The 18,781-nt window shown below is 41.9% G+C and overlaps 1 long non-coding RNA gene across 1 annotated transcript in view; it reads left to right on the top strand.

Annotated features, from left to right (window-relative positions):
* LOC141793804 (uncharacterized) overlaps positions 1-5,663 on the top strand; it is a 78,085-nt gene extending 72,422 nt beyond the window's left edge. Inside the window, exon 3 of the long non-coding RNA XR_012598435.1 lies at positions 5,609-5,663. This is a non-coding gene — a long non-coding RNA (uncharacterized LOC141793804). The remainder of the gene's footprint in view (positions 1-5,608) is intronic.
* The last annotated feature ends 13,118 nt before the right edge of the window (positions 5,664-18,781 follow it).

Here is an 18,781-nt window from a genome sequence, read left to right as displayed (position 1 = left end):
TTGTTATGACCTGCCAGAGAAAGGGCATGAAAATTAGCCTCGTGGCTAAATAATGGCTGATTAACACTGATGTTACATCAAAATCTTCTTTCTGCCCAGAAATGTTTCGATACAACCAAAACATCAGCATCCAGGCAGAGGAGGGGGTTAGGGCAGACACAGACTCCGACACATGTGTAGAGGCTCAGAGCAGGATTATTCCTGTAAAATTTGACAATTTTACCTTTTTTTTAAGAAAAATCCTGCAGACACTACCTTTAATTATAATTCACAAGAATAAAACTATAAGTAATTTTATGTTAAGATATTTGGATTTTTGTTGAATCACATTTTTGCATATTGGCATGTTTTGAGTTTTCTCTATTTTTCTTTTTTATGATTTTAAAAGAAAAAAATTCTTCAATATTTTTTAAACAACATTTTTTTAATGTTAAAGTTATATTTTTGGGCATTTTCGCTTTAATCAGATGGGATAGCTGAAGAGAGGTAGCAAATGTTAGGAGAGGAGAAGGGTGAAGAAATGGTCGAGGCAGGGAATCAAACCAGCAACTGCTTAAACAGAAGCTGCAGCCTCTATTCGTGGGGTACATCCACTGTAAGCCAAGTGTCGACCTGCCAGAGAAAGGGCATGGAAATTAGCCTCGTGGCTAACTAACGGCTGATTAACACTGATGCTATGTCAAAATGTTCATCTATATCCACTTTTCTCTTTAACTAATGAATAAATAAATAAATAAAATTAAAACATACATATATTTCTTTCAAGAACACAAAGGTAGCTTGCAGCTTTGATTAAAAGTAGATCTACATTTTTAATAATATGAAATTAGCTTTTAAATTAGCCTCGACCTTGGATGACAGAAAATTTTCTCTATTTTTGTTTTTGAAAGGATTACAAAGAAAGTTACTGCGTAAAAGAGTTATAATTTATAATCCATGCCACACTAAACACTATAACCCAAATAATCCAGCACCGTGGCCGTCAGATGTCAGATTGAGAGCCCTCAGCGTGTTCGGTGTCTTCGTCTTTACAGACTCTGACCGCTTCGACCACACAAAGACTCTCTCCTCTCTTGTTCCTTAAAAAAAAAAAAAAAGGATTTCTTTGACTGGAGACTTTAAAGGAGCCTCGTCCTTCATTATTCATGTTAATTTATGCAACAGAAAACCCAACTAATAAAATTTTGGAATACATAAGTGTGTCTTGGTCGGCAGTAATGAGATATGCCAATAATAATATGTAAATTTGGTGAATTATTGAATAGGCATGACTGAGGATTTCTTATTAGTTTGCATGTTTATCTCCAAAAATCCATCAATTTTTCAGAGTGTTTCTGGTGCCCTGGCCGATAGGTAAATGTAATCAAACACCGAAATCAATAATTCAAGTGTTTATGTGCCGCTATATCGCTCCCTCTGTCTCTGTGTACGACAGGAGATTTACTTTCCTCTGTCTTTATTCAGAGGATGCAGACCAAACTTTGAGCAGGGATTGTTCCCTCGTCTCAGGATTAACCGTTTCCTGGAAATCAGAAAACGAGAATCTAACTAAAAGTGGAAATTATTGTGTTTTAGATAAGACTCTCTAACTCTGAGACAAGAGTGTTACAAGGAGGATTACAACAGAAAAACTGTTAAGACAAACGTTAAAATCAGAGATCTTTTCTTCTGCAGTGACCCTGACAGTTTCATTTTTAACCTCAGGTCAAAGAAACTGAAAAAATCAGTGGATGAATATTTATTTTTCTCTGATTGAGCACAGGTTGGGGCTCGTTCATCCTGGGTCACATGTCGTCCTCTGTCAGAGCGGGTGAAGCAAACGCTGCTCCAGGTTTTTCTGTCAGAGCAAAACTCTGCAGGATCTCCTCATGTTCTCTACACTGTTGTCAAAAGTTAAGTTACACAGAGAGAAAAACTTTTTCACTTCTTTGCACAGTTTTTGCAGAGAGAGTTCGCAGCAGGAAGATGATGAGGAACTTTCCGTTTTTATCAACGATGGCGCCCCCTGTAGGTGCTGATTTTGTCTCGTTCATGGCAAAATTCTTGCTGAAAAACCTCTGCCTGCTTTCCTGTGATATTCAGTGTAAATACTGTATTGTATGGTGGCCCATGGGTGTCAGACAATTTGCAAAAGCTACAACACAACAGAAGGTAAGAGGTTGGTTATCACAACAGACACAGAAAAGTTGCAAAAGTCAGTAAATTTTCATTTTATTTAACTTCATATTTGATAAATTAAGCTTCAAAGGGGTCTCACTTTGTGATGTTCTTCATGGTCTGTATATTTTGTTTGTTTGTTTGTTTGTTTGTTTACTGGAAAATCCGTCATCTCATGTTAAGCTTTGGAATCAATAACGTTAGCATTAAAGCTAAATTTATCACAGCTGTAGCTAGAAGAAAACAATCATTAACCTACTCTTACAACTTTTCTGTGTCCGTTAAGAAAACTGTCCTCTTTACTTCTGTTGTGGCTGTACTCAGTTGTGTTTTTGATTTTGCATTAGTGTTGTGACTTTTGCATTAGTGTTGTGGCTTTTTCACATGTGTTTTGGCTTTTGCATTTGATGTTGGGTTTCTGCTAATAAAACTGTATCAACATTTACGGGTCTAGACCTTTAAATGTTTTTGTAAAGTGTCTGAAGATAACGTTTGTTGTGATTTGCCGCTATACAAATAAAGATTGATTGATTTTTGTTGTGGCTTTTGCATTAGTTTTGTGTTTTTTGCATTCGTAGTGTGGCTTTTGCAGTAGTGTTGTGGCTTTTGCATCAGTGTTGTGGCTTTTGCATTAGTGTTGTAGCTTTTGCACAAGTACCGTGTTTTTTGCATTAGTGTTGTAGCTTTTGCACAAGTACCATGTTTTTTCCATTAGTGTTGTGGCTTTTGCAAAAGTGTTGTGGCTTTTTGCATTAGTGTTGTAGCTTTTTGCAAAAGTGTTGTGGCTTTTGCATTAGTGTTGTGGCTTTTTGCATTTGCGGTGTGGCTTTTGTATGAGTGTTATGGCTTCTTCATTTGTGTTGTGGCTTTTGCGGCATGTTGTGGCTTTTTGCATTAGTGTTGTGGCTTTTTGCATTTGCGATGTGGCTTTTGTATGAGTGTTATGGCTTCTTCATTTGTGTTGTGGCTTTTGCGGCATGTTGTGGCTTTTTGCATTAGTGTTGTGGCTTTTTGCATTAGTGTTGTGGCTTTTTGCATTTGCGGTGTGGCTTTTTGCATTTGCGGTGTGGCTTTTATATGAGTGTTATGGCTTCTTCATTAGTGTTGTGGCTTTTGCGGCATGTTGTGGCTTTTTGCATTAGTGTTGTGGCTTTTTGTATTAGTGTTGTGGCTTTTTGCATTTGCGGTGTGGCCTTTTGCATTTATGCTGTGGCTTTTGCATAAGTGTCGTAGTTTTTTCATTTGTGGTGTGGCTTTTGCAGTAGTTTTGTGGCTTTTGCATTTTTGGTGTGGCTTTTGCAAATTGGATGACACCTACCAGCCACCGTAGTTTACTGCTGAAGTGTAGTAACAAGAGGCTGCTCTTAGCATGCTGCCTGAGGTCTTCTTCAGTTGACTTTGCAGTTATTTCAGTAAAAAATACTTTTATTTGTCTTTAAAAGTGGTTTTAAAGTGTTGCTCCTGTGGTAGTTTTGCACAATCTGCAACTCAAAAAATATATTTTTCTCTCGCTGATGTTTTAAAAAGTCTTATTTCAGCTTTGTCGGAAACGCTTCACTTTGGCTGCTGTCTCTTTAAGGCTCCCTGCTTCACAAACCCCCTTCACTCTGATTGGCCAGCTCTCTGGACGTCTGTATGGGCAAACCTTGGTGTTTGAGGCCCACCTTTCCAAAACTCCATAAAGAATTACGATATCCTTATGTGATTACTTCATCATTTCAATAAAATCTGGTGAAGGTGTGCTGCTAGTTTTAGCTTCGATCAGTTCACAGACAGATTCAGGGATTTCTCCAACACGGGAATATGAAGAGGTTTGAAAATCTGCACATGCTCAGTTTGAACATCCACGATTGGTCCTTTATATCTATGTGTGAATCAGAAAGCAGAGTATCTTTACAGCTAAGTGTTGGTATGGTTTAATGAACTGGATTAGATACTGATGTTTAATGATTTAACTGATCTAACTCTGTATTTACAGACTGACTGAGCGTTTTATTTCCTTACAGTGTTTGTTATAACTGAAAACGTCTATAAGACATTATTATTGACGTTTATTTTACAGCCAGTTTTATATGTTTAAAAGATGCTAAATCATATATTTTTCTTCTTCTTCTTCTTCTTCTTCTTCTTCTTCTTCTTCTTCTTCTCCATTCCCCTGCCTCATTTGCAATGATTGTGTTATCAGGGCAGCCAGGCAAAAGGGTGGAGCAACCATAATTTCAGCGCGGGATTAGGCAGAAATAACGAGGTCACCAAGTTACAGTTGCCATGGCAACGACACATCCAAGAACACAGGATGCCATTGCTTTAAAAAAAAAAAATAGAAGAAACAGGGCCCAGGATTTTTTTTCCTCTCCCTCTCTCTGCGTTTTTTTTTCATACCCCTCCCTCTCCATCTTCCTCTCCCATCCTCTCTGCTCCCTGTCTGCGCTCCTTTTTTAAGGCGAGGAGCGAGGAGCGAGGAGCGGAGGGGAGCAGTTCACTTTCACTCCCTCTCTGTTTTTTTTCTTTATCCAGAGCCTTTTGTTTCTGAACATATTCAGAATAATAAATTCACAGTTGAGTACATTTGCATCTTTCTGGTATTCATATTTGGTGGGAGGTCTGTTTCCTCTCCCTCTAACGTGGCTGCACCCGCTCTGTAAAGCTCATTAGAAAACCCCCCTCCTCCCCCAAACAGCCTCCCCTCCCTCACCTCCCACCGTCTCGGAGAAAAACTCCAAATCCTCTCTGTTTTTTCTTCAGTTTATTTTTGTTTTGGGGGAAAACGGCGCGAGGCGATCGAAGTCAGGAAAAGTTAGAAATAAGAAAGCACGGCTCCTGTTTTTAAGGGGAAACAATTTATGTGGTGCCCCTGGCCCGGACATCGATTTGGATTGAAGTTGCCAGAAGCTTCAGGCTCCTGTTCAAACACGGATCTGCTCCCAAGTTACACCTGGCTGCTGGTGAGACCAGAGCCCGGGAAAACTGATTCAACTCTATGCAAAGTCCAATAATCAGCGGGCCCGCAGACGCAGCACCCACCGGTCCGGCGCTGTTGTTCTGTAGCTGTATTGATCGTCTTTGGGATGATGCCGATTACTCAAAGAGAGCCTTAAAAAAGCCTCGTTAGGCCTGTAGATGAAACAAAGACTGAGACAAACACCAGGGTCCAGCTTTCTGTGGACAGTCATGACCCTGAATTTTAATAGATGAAGTTTATTTCTCTGCCTCTGTGTGTTTTTATAAGTTACTGATTACATGTTGTTGCCTAGCTGTGCTGGAAACTTGATTCTGATTGGTTAAACCCATCAACAGCTGTGATTGGTCGATCTTCAGTCCACCTGAAGAAGTGCTGCTCATCACCCTCTGCCTGTTGACACTGTGGGAAACACTTGAGTCCTGCAGCCTGTAGGGGGCCCCCAAGAGCATTTAACAAAATAAATATTATAGTTTTTTATTTTTCTTTCAGGGGCAGAGAAAAGAAAGAGGAAGAAAAAGGAAGAGGAGGAAAAACTCTAAGGTAAAGGTGTTTGCTTGTCCTGGTGATGGGGTGTTCAGAGACAGATTTGTGTAGTCGCTGAATGTTGAATCTTTTATACTTAAAGCTATGTTTTAAAAGCTTTCTGTTCATGTGTACCTACTTGGATTAGTGTAAGGCCCCGTTTACACGACGTTTCATCTGAAAACGCTGAAACGCTGTGAAAAAAAACTGTGTTTACAGAGAAACGCTGAGTGACTGAAACCCTGTAGTAAGCATGCCAAGCCTGTGGGTGGTGCTATAACAGTCTTGTCTAGAAGCAGCTTTTGGTAGATCTCCATTGAAGTAGAGTTGAACCGATCATCTAGTGTGTTGGTGAATACTAAGTTAAATAGTTGATTCCGTGTAAACGCGAGGCTGAATGTAAACAAAACTTTTGCGTTTCACCCTAAAACTGTTGTCGTGTAAACGGCCCCTCAGACTAGAAATAGAAATAGAAATAGAAAGAAGTCTCATGGAGGCTTGGGCTAGCTCTTGCTAAACTGCTCTCTGAGCCAAAACACACTAAAGCAGGGGTGGCCAACCAGTCAGAGACCAAGAGCCACAAAAAAGACCGTGGTACAACAGAGAGCCACATCACACTCATGGTCTTACAAACACACTTCCTCTCACATAAAGACGAAATGACATAAAATGAAAATCAACAAATTTCCAATTTTCAGAACAAGATTTATTGTGTTTGTTAGTTTGTTTAAATTTCGTACTAGAGAAAAGAAACTGAAACTTAAGTATCAACCTGTATCAATACTGAACCCAACGTTGGCATCAGTATATCAATATTTTAGATTGATCGGCACACCGCTACTTATAGCTTTAAGAAAAAATCTGTGCGCCACTAATGACACGTCACCGACACGTCTCAGAGCAGCGGGCTGTGACAAACACTGAACAAATGAACACACAGTCTGCTCAGATTCAGGACACAAAACTATAGACTGAGGTCACAAAGTTAGACTCTTTTCACATTTCAAACAAAACCAGAATCAGAAATACTTTATTGATCCCTGAGGGAAAATTCCATTTTAGTTACAGTTACTCCCTCAAAAACTGACTAACACAAAAAGTACAAAATGCGAAATATAAGACAGTATGAAATATAAGCATAAGTGTAATGTGAAAAGATCACAAGTATGAACATTAACTAAGAATATGGGTTAAAAAATTAGGTAACAAATTATGGATTATTGCACAAGTGTGCCATTGAACAGTTTTGAAGCCAAAGTTCCCCCGTCACATGCGCCGCCATTGGTAGCAGTTGTGCAAGGGATTTTGGGAGAATCTGAGTGGACCTGGGTGACAAAAATATTATTATTTTTTTTTCTTTTGAGAGTCTAATCACTTCTTGACTCTACCTCCTGATTTATTTAACAATCCCCGAAAAAATACACAAGAACGTCAGCTGTCAATCATCGTTAAACGTGACGTAAAACCTCGTTTTTAACCTGGTATAACTAATGAAAATGAAAGTTTTCAGAAAAAAAAGACTTGGATACAAGACAGCCAAATGATATCTTCAAATAACCACAACAATCAGACGTGAGAAACATTTCTACCAGGTGGATTAATTTTTTAAAGTTTGACCACAGCCCATCTGGAATGACTGGAGAGATGGATTTTTAAACCTATGCTGCAGCCAGCCACCAGGGGGAGCAGTTTTTGTGGAGATTTCACTTTAAGCTGAGCAAGATGGCGTCCATATTTTTTACAGTCTATGGCAGGAGTGGCCAAAGACCAGGGGCCACAAAAATGACCGTGGTCTTACAAACACACTTCCTCTCACATGTAAACGAAATGACAAAAAATGAAAATCAATACATTTGCGATTTTCAAAGTGAGATTTTTTGTGTATTTGTGTTTAAATTCATTCTTAAAGCCGTGTCAAAGACAAATGTATGTTTTTACTGCAAAAGAGACAAAGCTCCACCTATTTATCTGCCTTTCTATCTCTCTTGATAGATAGCTTTAAGCATATGAGCGATTGAGGGGAGCACATGTGAAGAAGAGAAACTGAAACTTAAGTATCAATCTCATCATCCAATTACTGATCAATGCTCAATCCAACGTTGGCATCAATATTTCAGTATTTTAGATTGATCAGCACACCTCTACTCATACTAATGATTTATTTATTTAATTTTAATTTAAGTAGGATCGAAGAGCCGCACACCGAAAGGCAAAGGTCCACATGCAGCTCGAGAACCACAGGTTGGCCCCCCTGGTCTATAGTAACTACAAATAAACACGTTGGCTTGTTGCTTTGCATCCTGGGAAAAGTATTCTTGAACAAATACAAGTTGAGAGAGAAAGAAAAGTTTCCAAAACAAATGCACGTCCTGGAAAGAGCCACATTTTTAGGATGGTGGGTAAGAGTGCTCATGGGAAATGGAGTCTTGGACTTTAATGCTGATGTCCTCTGCCTCTGATGCAGATAACCTGGACTTCTTCCTCCCTCATAAGAAAATTGGGAAACGCTTTATATTAAGTTCCTGAAATAAGCATTAATAAGACCTTTGTAAGTACTAAGATGCTTATTCACATTATTTGTTTATAAGACTAAATAACTGCTTAATAAGTGTTTAATAAGGTCACTGTAATAGTTACTACAAGACAACTTAATCTGTAAGCTACATGGAACCTAACCCTAACCCTCTTTGTTTTTTGTCTTCTGCTTTTGTCTCTCATGAACCCTACCCCTAAACCTAACCATTCAGGGCCCCATGCTTAAACCTAACCATTCAGGGCCCCATGCCTAAACCAAACCATTCAGGGCCCCATGTTTAAACCTAACCATTCAGGGCCCCATGCCTAAACCTAACCATTCAGGGCCCCATGCCTAAACCTGACCATTCAGGGCCCCATTCTTGAACCTAACCATTCAGGGCCCCATGCCTAAACCTAACCATTCAGGGCCCCATGCCTAAACCTGACCATTCAGGGCCCCATTCTTGAACCTAACCATTCAGGGCCCCATACCTAAACCTAACCATTCAGGGCCCCATGCCTAAACCTAACCATTCAGGGCCCGTTGCCTAAACCTAACCATTCAGGGCCCCATGCCTAAACCTAACCATTCAGGGCCCCATGTCTAAACCTAACCATTCAGGGCCCCATGTCTAAACCTAACCATTCAGGGCCCGTTGCCTAAACCTAACCATTCAGGGCCCCATGCCTAAACCTAACCATTCAGGGCCACATGCCTAAACCTGACCATTCAGGGCCCCATGCCTAAACCTAACCATTCAGGACCCCATGCCTAAACCTAACCATTCAGGGCCCCATGCCTAAACCTAACCATTCAGGGCCCCATGTTTAAACCTAACCATTCAGGACCCCATGCCTAAACCTAACCTGTGGGGCCGAACCCTTGCAATGACCTTATTTAACACTTATTAAGCTGTTATATAGTCTTATAAACATATAATAATGTGAATAAACATATTATAAATACTTACAAAGGTCTTATTAATGTTTATTTCAGGACCTTAATATAAAGCGACACCGAAAATGGTTGTCAAAAATAAACCAACAACACTTTGTTGTTGCTCTGTACACGATGCGTACACTGCTCGTCTCTGTGGCTGCAGAGCTCAGATGAACTGAACCAAAGCTCGAATCTTTAAATCATCTTTAAAATAATCACATTGTGAAGAAACATCCTGTTGTAAACTCGGTGAAGCAGCCTTGAGCTGTGGTGTGAGGGCAGCAGGACCAGCACAGAGCGCGGCGGCTCCCCTCGCCTTCAAACACTCCTCCAGTCTGCTGCTTCCTCCAACACGTTCTTTATTCAGCGCCAGCGTTACTTTAAAGTTTTTAACCTCCCAAATCTATTTCTGTTCCCTCGGCAGCCGTTTGGAGCTGATGAGGAGAGCAGCTTTAAACACATGCACGGCTTTAATTTGAGTGAGGACCACTGCAGCGTGATTTTCTGTTTCATACGAACAGCCCAGGAACATTCATTGTGTTTGGTTTCTGGAATATTCTCTCTGCCTCACATCAGGTAGCAGAGAGAGATGGGCTCTGTGTGTGTGTGTGTGAGTGTGTGTGCGTTTATGTATGTGTGCTCTGTATGCATGTGTATTTGTGAGTATGAGCGAGTGTGTGTGTGTGTGCGTGTGTGTGTGTGTGTGTGCAGGCGCATGTGTGTGAGGCTGCTGCCATGCCTACGAGATGGGGGATGGTAGCAGCACAGCCAGCTATTTTTCTTTCTTTCTCTCCTGAACATCAAGTTTGGTCTCCCATCAGCCTCGTCCTCCACAGAAACGGCTGCTGCTCAGAGATGTGCAGCAAACGTCCATCAATAAACCCGCGCACAAGACGCACCGTTATTGATGAGCGCAGTATGGCACGGACACGTATTGATCCATTTAAATACAAAACATATTGATTCATCAAAATATGGAGGACAAAACGATCTATTGAGCCCCGCAGGACGGAGGAGGAGGAGGAGGAGGTTTCTGAGAGGACGAGTGTGAATCTGGACTAACTTAGACAGTAAAGTGCAGACGTGTCTTCGCTGAAACGAGCTAAATGAGGGATATTTTAATTGAGGATCACACTGACAGATGTCCCAGCCTTATAAGTATAACGATGCAGGTTTCTATTGGCCGAAATGATGGACACTAATTGCCTGTTGGCCCCTCGCAGATGTAAACATGTCTCCTCCCTCGCACTGTGCTTGCAGGTTCTTGGGGTGTTGAAGCGCTGCCTGCTTGTTTTCTTGAACAAATCGCTTGGAGAAGAAAGTAAAACAGGTGAATACACATTTCAAACTCAACGCTAAGGGTTTGAAATAATTACACAACTTTCTTTTTTTAAAGTCGTCCATGGCAACCGTTAAAAACATAGCAAAGACTTTTATTAACTGAGCCAATTAAGACCAGATTTAACCATCACACACCTTTCATGGTGGTTTTTAGGTCTTATCTCGTTGATTTCCAGCTGAAATGATTGAATCACAGTCACCATCAGAAATACAGGGTTTTAAACTCAAGTGGAAAGACTCCAAATTTAAAGTTCCCATCTTCTGCTCCTTTCCTCAGTTTAATCTGGATCATTGATGTCTTCATGAAATGGTAGTAACATGTTTTGGTCCAAAAAGCCAATAAATCAAGCACAGCAGCATTGTTTCCAGGCTCTCATAGCCCCTCTGTTCAGAACGCTCTGATTTAGTGGGCGTGGCCTTCATATGTAAATGAGCCACCGCTGGTACCGCCCCGCTCTTCCACGTCACTGAGAGCGGCGCCACGAGCTCCGAGTGCACAATGTTTAGAAAACAGAGAAGCTCCTCTACCGTAACATTACAGGCTAAAACCACAGGCTAACTGCAGCTCAAGTTAGCATCCTGAAGCTAACACAGAGACAGGGGGGACACTGAGGAAAAGCTCTTCCATCTGCTCCACAGCACACAGCATTTAAAATACTCACATTTCCAGGGTCCCAGGTTTGTTGGAGGATGGTTGGTAATGCGCCTGGATTCAGGACCAGTCTATTGGCTAGCCCTCTGTTGGACTGTCCAAAGTTGGAAAAGCAGTCGGCCGTGAAGTGACTAGCACACACATGCTCAGTTTTACTGAGTGTAGCTGGAACATTTCCTGATAAATGAACTCTAGACACTTAGTCTGTCTTCTTCTGAGATGGGAAGCTTGAGCATGGAGCTATGTGGCTGTTTACAGCCAAAAACAGAGCAGTGATGGCTCTTCAACTCTGGCATTCTCGTAGGGGGCTCTGGAGTATCTGCTCTGGTGGACCAATCAGGTCAGACTTGCTCCTGATTGGTCAAAAAAGGGAATCTCTGACGTCAGCAAATCCCCAAAATCCAAACAGCTGGTTTTAGGTCAGGATTTTACATTAACAAGATCTACTAAGAACAGGTTTGGTCATTAAATATCACATTTTGTGGGCTGGGAGGAAAGACAAAGACCCACATATTTCACTAAATGACTTAATAAAGTGATTTTTATGCATAATATGGGACCTTTAAGGAGTTTATAATGTTGTTAGTTGTGTCTTCTTGTACCACAAACCTCGTCTGATTAGCCTGGGGATGTAGACATCTTTACCTTCACACCTCCCCGCTGTGGTGGATTTCTTGTTGGATAAACTCGATCTCCTCCTCCAGATCTATGGGCTGTTTTCTTCCTGAACAGCCCTGATATCCAGCAGTATAGTAACAGGATGATTCAGGGCTATAATCAGGGGTTTCTCCTTATTAATGAGTCAAAGAATCAACAAATTCAAACTTTTCTTTTAAATGTTTAATTTAATAAACTCCAAAATTCCAACTTTGATTTTTTTTTTCCTGGAAAGTTCACTAATTCTGTTTTTATTGTCCATTGCAGTGGCCTCAATTCTTCACATAAGATGTCTCTGAACTTTCTTGTTAGCACTCCACAGCCCAAAAATATTCATTTTTATTGTTTCGTATGAAAAATAGAGCAGGTTGAAATTCTGCTTTTTTGTACATGAGGTTCAAACTGGACTAAAACTAGATTTCACACTAATTAGTTTGTTTTGGTACAGAGTTTGTAAGCCTATCATTGGGGGCTGCAGCGATTCTGCTCCAGTAACTGGACTACATGTACGACCAGGATGTAAACAAGCACAGATGACAAGTGGCCTCTAGTGGCACAGCACTGTTTGGCAGGATTTTGATCTAATAAATGGAGACAAAGTTGGATGCAGTTGTCTGAATAAAATAGCAACTAACAACTCGATCTGAGTTTTCATTGGATTAAGGCCCATTTATCCTCAATGTTACATACGGATACGGATACGGATACGGATACGGATGGAGCCTTCTGTTTGTGCTCTGTGTTCATTTCCTCCGTATTTCTGTGCGTTTCCATGAAGCTTATGGACATGAACGGAGCAGTACCACTAGAAACCTTAGGGGCAGTGTTGCTGTTACTAACTGGCATGAAGCTTTAGTGAGAAACAAAGAAGAAATAACAATGGAAGAACTTTTCACGATGGATTAAACAGCCTCAACGGCCACCCCTTGCTACAACACTGCCCCCTTTTTTGTCTTTAACCTCTAAAGACCCAAGCTTTTGTCTATTGTACAATTTTTAATTCACCTTGCCATTTGGGATAAATAAGTTCAAATAAGTATAATAACTAAACTTGGTCTTTGTACAGGAAGTTTGATTATGTATGTTATGAATTCTCTATTAGTTGTTTGATAGTAGTGTTATTGTTTTTTTCACTAAAATGGGTGTAATGATGTGATTTTACCAAACAATGATGTAGGCGGTGTCCCTAAATGTGGCTGATAGGTCAAAGTTTTTAAAAAATGAAGTAACTTGGGTCTGAGAGGCAGAAATGTAGCGTCCATATATATGGATGCTGGGTCTTAACCAAGGTAATAATAGTTTTGGATTTGTCATAGTTTGCACCAACTCAGTCATAGTTTAGTATTAGTTAGTTTTAGAGTGGGCATTCTAGTTTTTATTTTTGCAACAAGGCTCAGTTTTAGTTTAGTTTAAGTTTAGTTTTAGTTTAGTTTTAGTTTTTCATACCTTATTAACCAGGTGCAGGATTCAAAAAGGTCAGAGTAAATATTTTGTGATACTGTTTATTTTCAAGTCAACCATAGAGCTCACTGCTCAGTCAATGCTGATACTGAACTGTTGGCTGCTGCCTTCAACACAAGAAAATAATATAAACTTAATAAAAAAAAAACATAAATTATATAAAAATAATATAAACATGAATTAAATAAAAATAATATGAACATGAATCACATAAAAATAATAAAAACATAAATTATATAAAAATACTATAAACATAAATTAAATAAAAATAATATAAACATAAATTATGTGAAACAATATAATCTGAGCTTTAATAATTATAAACTTGGACTCTGTAACAATAAAGTCAGACTCAGATGAAATTAAACTATCACAGATGCTCTGATTCTTTGCTCCTCTACGTTTGGTCTCAGCACAGAGCACAGCCAGTCAGTGTAGTAAACAAGCACGTCCCAGTACGTTGCTATGATGGTGCCGTACGGCGCTGACAACTGCTGAAAACTGTGGTAAAATTGGTTGGGAAAATGTGTTGGATTAATTTAAATCCTAAAGGCTGTTAATGTTGTCAGAAACTATAACTAAGGGAATTTTGTCTTTAATTTTGGTGAGTTTCAGTTAATTCAGTGAACACAAGATACAGTTTTAGTTTACTTATGGTTTTTGTTTTCTTTTCTAGTTTTTATTAGTTTGAGTTAACTGCAATGAGTTTTAAATTTTAGTTTTCCTTTTTAGTTTTGATTTAGTTAACTATAATAACCTTGGTCTTTAGAGGTTAATGCAAGAGGTTCATTAGCAACACCTCCTCCATGCTTGTTTTTGAGTTTGTTGTTGTCACAAACTTTTGACTCTGGGCTGCCCCCCCTGGTGGATGTATTGGTGAACTGCAATGCTAATGTAAAGGACGTATATAAGCATGCGAGCAGTGATGGTAACATCGTTTGAAACGGACAGTAAACGGAGGATTAATGGGCCAAAATTTTGACGTTAAACCACCAACTGTTTAATGAATGTATGACATCGCTGTGATGTCACTCATCTGTTTCTGATACAGAGTTTTGAAGCCTTTGGTTGTTGGGAGCCATGCTGGAAATGTTAAACTCAAGAGGCGGGCTTTGAGCCTCCTTGCTAACAGCTACAGGGTGTCTGCCTGTCAGTCAGCTGAACTCAGCCTCTGATTGGATAAACCTGTGATCTTAATATCTTCTATATATATTACTTCTATCTAAAAACTGAACATTGTGTACAGTCAGAGAAATGAGCTTAGTCATTTCTTTAACCAATCTTTAAACGTGTAAAAGTCTTTTTTTTTTTTTAGTCATGTTGTGTATGTGTGTCTGATACTTCTGGAGCAAGCCTCTAGTGGACACTTGAAGAACTGCAGTTTTACACACTTCTGTGTTGGCGTTGTTTCTGGGCGTTGAAATACCTTCACAAATAAATGATCCTCTTTCAGCCCCTAAATAAACAATTCATCATCTTGAGCGTGTGTTTTCAGACGGATGATGTCACAGATCTGGTGGAAAACAACCTGAAATTTGGTCCTGACCTGATTTCACCCTCTTACAACCAAATTTCAACATTGCACTGCAGTTAGAGCTCCCTGGGAATCAGCGTTGTTGTTTCCCAGCTGGTTATCCAGAGACCTGATGGTGATTGGTTTGGATGAGACGAGTGACTTTGAACAAACGAGCTTTGATAAAATAAGTGAAATACCAGAAAAAGGAGGAAGACAAAGCTTCTCATCTGTGGGAGCATTTGAGGATTTTAAAAACAGCAACATCGTCAGCTCTCACAACGAGCTCTGTGCCAATATTTGTGTTAGCCCATCCTCTTTGGAGTCAAAGTGACACTTTCTGCTCGCTTCAAACAGCCTCGCTGCGAATCTGCCCAATGAGAGCGTAATCAGCACTCAGAGTAATTGTGACTAAACAATCAGCGGTTATGAAAACTGGGCTGTTTGTTGTGCAGAAGAGGAGCGCTGGGAGGTCTTTCCTGTCGCGCGTCTTGTCAGGGGGAAGTTTTGCACCTGTGCGGCGGTGATGCGCTGCCACCGAGCAGAGAGCTAATGAGCTGACCGGTCCAGCCGAAACCCAAAGTGAACCTGAAGTCCCTTCAGCAAATGTTTGTCACAGTGAAACCCAGAGAGTCTGAGAGAGAGGAAGAAATGTGAACATGGATGCTCCGGATTGTTCCCTCCTAATGAAGCAGCTCTCTTAGCTTAGCTTAGCGCGCTAATGTTGGGTAATTAAGACCCTGCTATGCACACGTTGGCAGCGTTGGCCTAACCTCTGCCTGACCCCTCTCTGTCTGAGGAATGTTGGCCGCTGCGTGCTCTAACGTCTGGCTCACCAAGCGTTGGCCGGCACCTCCGCCTGCCGCCGCCGCAGCACCACCAGCGGCCGCAGGAAACGACCAAGGGGCTGCTTTTTGTTGGCAGTTGGAGCAGCTTCCTCGCTAAGAAAACATATCCAAAACATCTGCAGAGAGTGAGCGCAGAGAGGGGAAGGAGAGGGGGGAAGGTGGCGGCGGCGGCGCTGGTGGTGGTGGTGGTTAGAGGGATGGGGAGATGTGGGGGCGGCAGGCAGCAGCAGCAGCAGCAGAAGTACGTCTGCGCTGCGAATCTGACGAGGACTTTTGAAAGGCTAAATCCCAAAGAGAGCGCTGCTGCTCGGCTTGCTGCACTACAAACAGGCAGAGCTGAGACAGGCGGGCAGAGCCGAGGCAGGCGGGCAGAGCGGCTCCACCAGAGACGAGAACAAATAATTACAGTGATAAACTCTGCGCGCTATACCTGACAAATGCTGCAGGTGGAAATATTTACAATGCAGAAAGAGCAGGAGTACTCCACCTGTAAAGTGTTGCTGTTATTATGTGAGAGCGTCTCGTGGTGTAAATGGCGCCTTGGCTCCAGCGTTTCAGGCAGAGGCGCTCGTTGAAGGTTGTGTTTGTGTGTCTCTGCCACCACGGTTTTTTCCCTCCACCATTTCCACAATTTTCTCCACCTCTGTCATGGTGCGTTTGGCGCCGGCGAGTAACATTTAGCTTAAAAAAAATCTCATTTACAATTAAGGTTTGAAGATTGTTTCTGTGGCCTTGTTGAGGAAAAAATGGAGAAGTAAGAAATGTTGTTTTATGCTCCAAACCGGCCTGAACACAGGATGTAATTGCCTCTCATTTTAAAGATGGCGGCGATCTTGTGTGTGTGTGGACAATTAAATCCTGCAGCAACACTGGTTTACAATCTGCTGGGCTGCTAATCCCATTGCCGTGGAGGTAATCTACACGTGAAGACCCGTCCAGACTCGGGATTGGATCATCCTCTTTGGCTCAATCTCATCAACGAGGAGGGGAATAATCCAGCACTCTCTCTCTGAGGCGTCTGATTATCTCCTGTATGTGTCATTTAAAAACCACTCCAGTAATATCATGCTGCCCTGCTCCTGCTGCATGCTGGGAGCATGTGCACGTATTGTTTTTCCCTGAGTAAACACACCCCTGTCGGAGGCATGAATCATCCTCAGCGACGCCGCGCTGCATGATTCATCGGACCTCTTGTCATTTTGTCTTGAAACTCTGTGCTCTCCAAAAACCAGAAAGGTCACGTTTAGAGGCTTTTTGAAAAGCGGGGAAACATTTACCAAACCAAATGAGGGGTGAAAGGTCGCGGCGAGAAGGCAGTTATTCCTCCGCCATTATATCTCCATTAACTCTTCTACATGTTTGCACCAACTCGGACGTGTTTGCAACCACTCTCCTCCATTTACATAAAACATGAAACAGCTCTGGATCCTGAATCCTTCTGCAGCTTTCGCCTGCAGACTCTAACGTGTGGCGCCGATAGATGGAGCTGTGGGTTTGAGGAGGAAGGACACAGGAGGAGGAGGAGGAGGAGGAGGAGGAGGGGTGACTTTCTCAACACTTGAAGTTGAGACAGAAGTGTGGAAAAAGACACTGTTTCTAAATCTACGGGGCAACTCATTAGCGGCATTGTACCCACTGATGTCCCTGCGTCCCTGTGTGTGTGTGTGTGTTTACATTGGAGGCTTTGTGGTGCACACACTATCACCGCGTGTCCCTAAAGACTGTGTCGCCATTAAGTTAATGATGGCTTCTTGATGATTCAGGGTAAAAATAAGTGTTTTTCTGAGGTAGTGGAGGTAGTGGTCACTCTGCTTAAAGGGACTGTGCACGGGGAGGGTGTCTGAGGGAAACACACTCCAGGGACGGCTGTGTTTACATGCATGTGTGTGTGTATGTGTGGGGATGTTTGTGTGCTGATTTGCAGCACGTGTTGGCGTGCATGCTCCCCTGTGTGTGTGTGTGTGTGTGTGTCTGTCAGGTTTCCTGCTGCGCGGTGCGGCTGGGAGCCTAGCGAGGGTAAAATTCCATTCTCTCGGCGGAGCAGCATTCTGCATGAGCCAATTCCCAGGAGACACTGCTCTGCATGTCCTCCAGACAGCCGAGCTGAGGCACAGGCTCAGGCTCGCTTATTAACTGACCTGAAGGGGGGCGGCGGTGGAGGAGGAGGAGGAGGAGGAGGAGGACGAAGGAGAGGGGAGAGGAGGAAGGGAAGGGGGGCAGAGATGGAGAATGGAGGAGGGGGGAGCGGAGGGGGGAGCCCAGGGAGGCAGGAGGAGGAGGAGGAGGAGGTGGTGGGTGAGGAGGGGGAGGTGGTGGTGTTGGGAATTATGGGTTTGTGTGTGTGTGTGTGTGTGTGTGGGAGTGTGTGCGAGTCAGAGTGTGATCAGGGGTGATGGGTTGTGGGGATGTGTGTGTGTGTGTGTGTGTGCTTTCTTCCCGGCTTGTGTGTGTGTTCGAGGCAGAACTGGTTGAAAATATTAACTCTTTGCTCTCTGAGCTGCTTTGCTGCAAAAATCCAGCAGCAGAGAAGAAGAGTGTGGACGTCTAACAAGCCGGACCGTGTGTTTGTATCCTTGGATCCAACACAAGGACGTGTGTGTGTTGTGTTAGCACCTTGTTAGAGCTGCTGCAGAGCCTGGTTAATCACTCCCAATAAGAAACATGCATCTCTTATTTAAAACACGATTATAAACCTCTTTTTTAAAATAAATCTGCGTCTGTCTTCTCTTCTGCAGCGATTCGCTCGGTTACAGCTTCATGTCACGTCTCTGCACAGCCAGAGTTCAGCATATTGGTGCAAATATGGTTTTAAACCCCACCTTTGCACACAGACTATTCCTGAAATCGAACTAAAAGCCTCCACTTCCTGCATTAATCTATTTACACTAATTCGTCATCCCTGTGTGCAAATATTAGTTTGTAGTTTTGTGTGTCTTCCCGTAATTGCTCGACACGACTGTAAGACTCATTTGTCACCGGTACGAGGAAATAGCATAATTGAAAAGTGCTTTTCAATTACAATTTGTTTAACTTAAATAATGAAATAAAATAGGGTGCTTCAAAGTTTTACTTCTTTTTTCTTTTTAAATTATTATTCCATCCAGCAGTGGAGAGGAAAGGGAGAGGGAAAAAATCACTCACGGCAAAATGCAAATGAGCCTGGAAGCTATTACGATGCTAATGAGATTCCACCATAGAAGTTGCTGCTCCG

Source organism: Halichoeres trimaculatus, unplaced genomic scaffold (genome assembly GCF_033239565.1).
Source record: "Halichoeres trimaculatus isolate MK-OKI-2021-1 unplaced genomic scaffold, fHalTri1.1 fHalTri1_scaffold_7, whole genome shotgun sequence".
NCBI lineage: Eukaryota > Metazoa > Chordata > Actinopteri > Labriformes > Labridae > Halichoeres > Halichoeres trimaculatus.
Note: the sequence above shows the minus strand (reverse complement) of the source record. Positions and strands in the feature narration are given on the sequence as shown.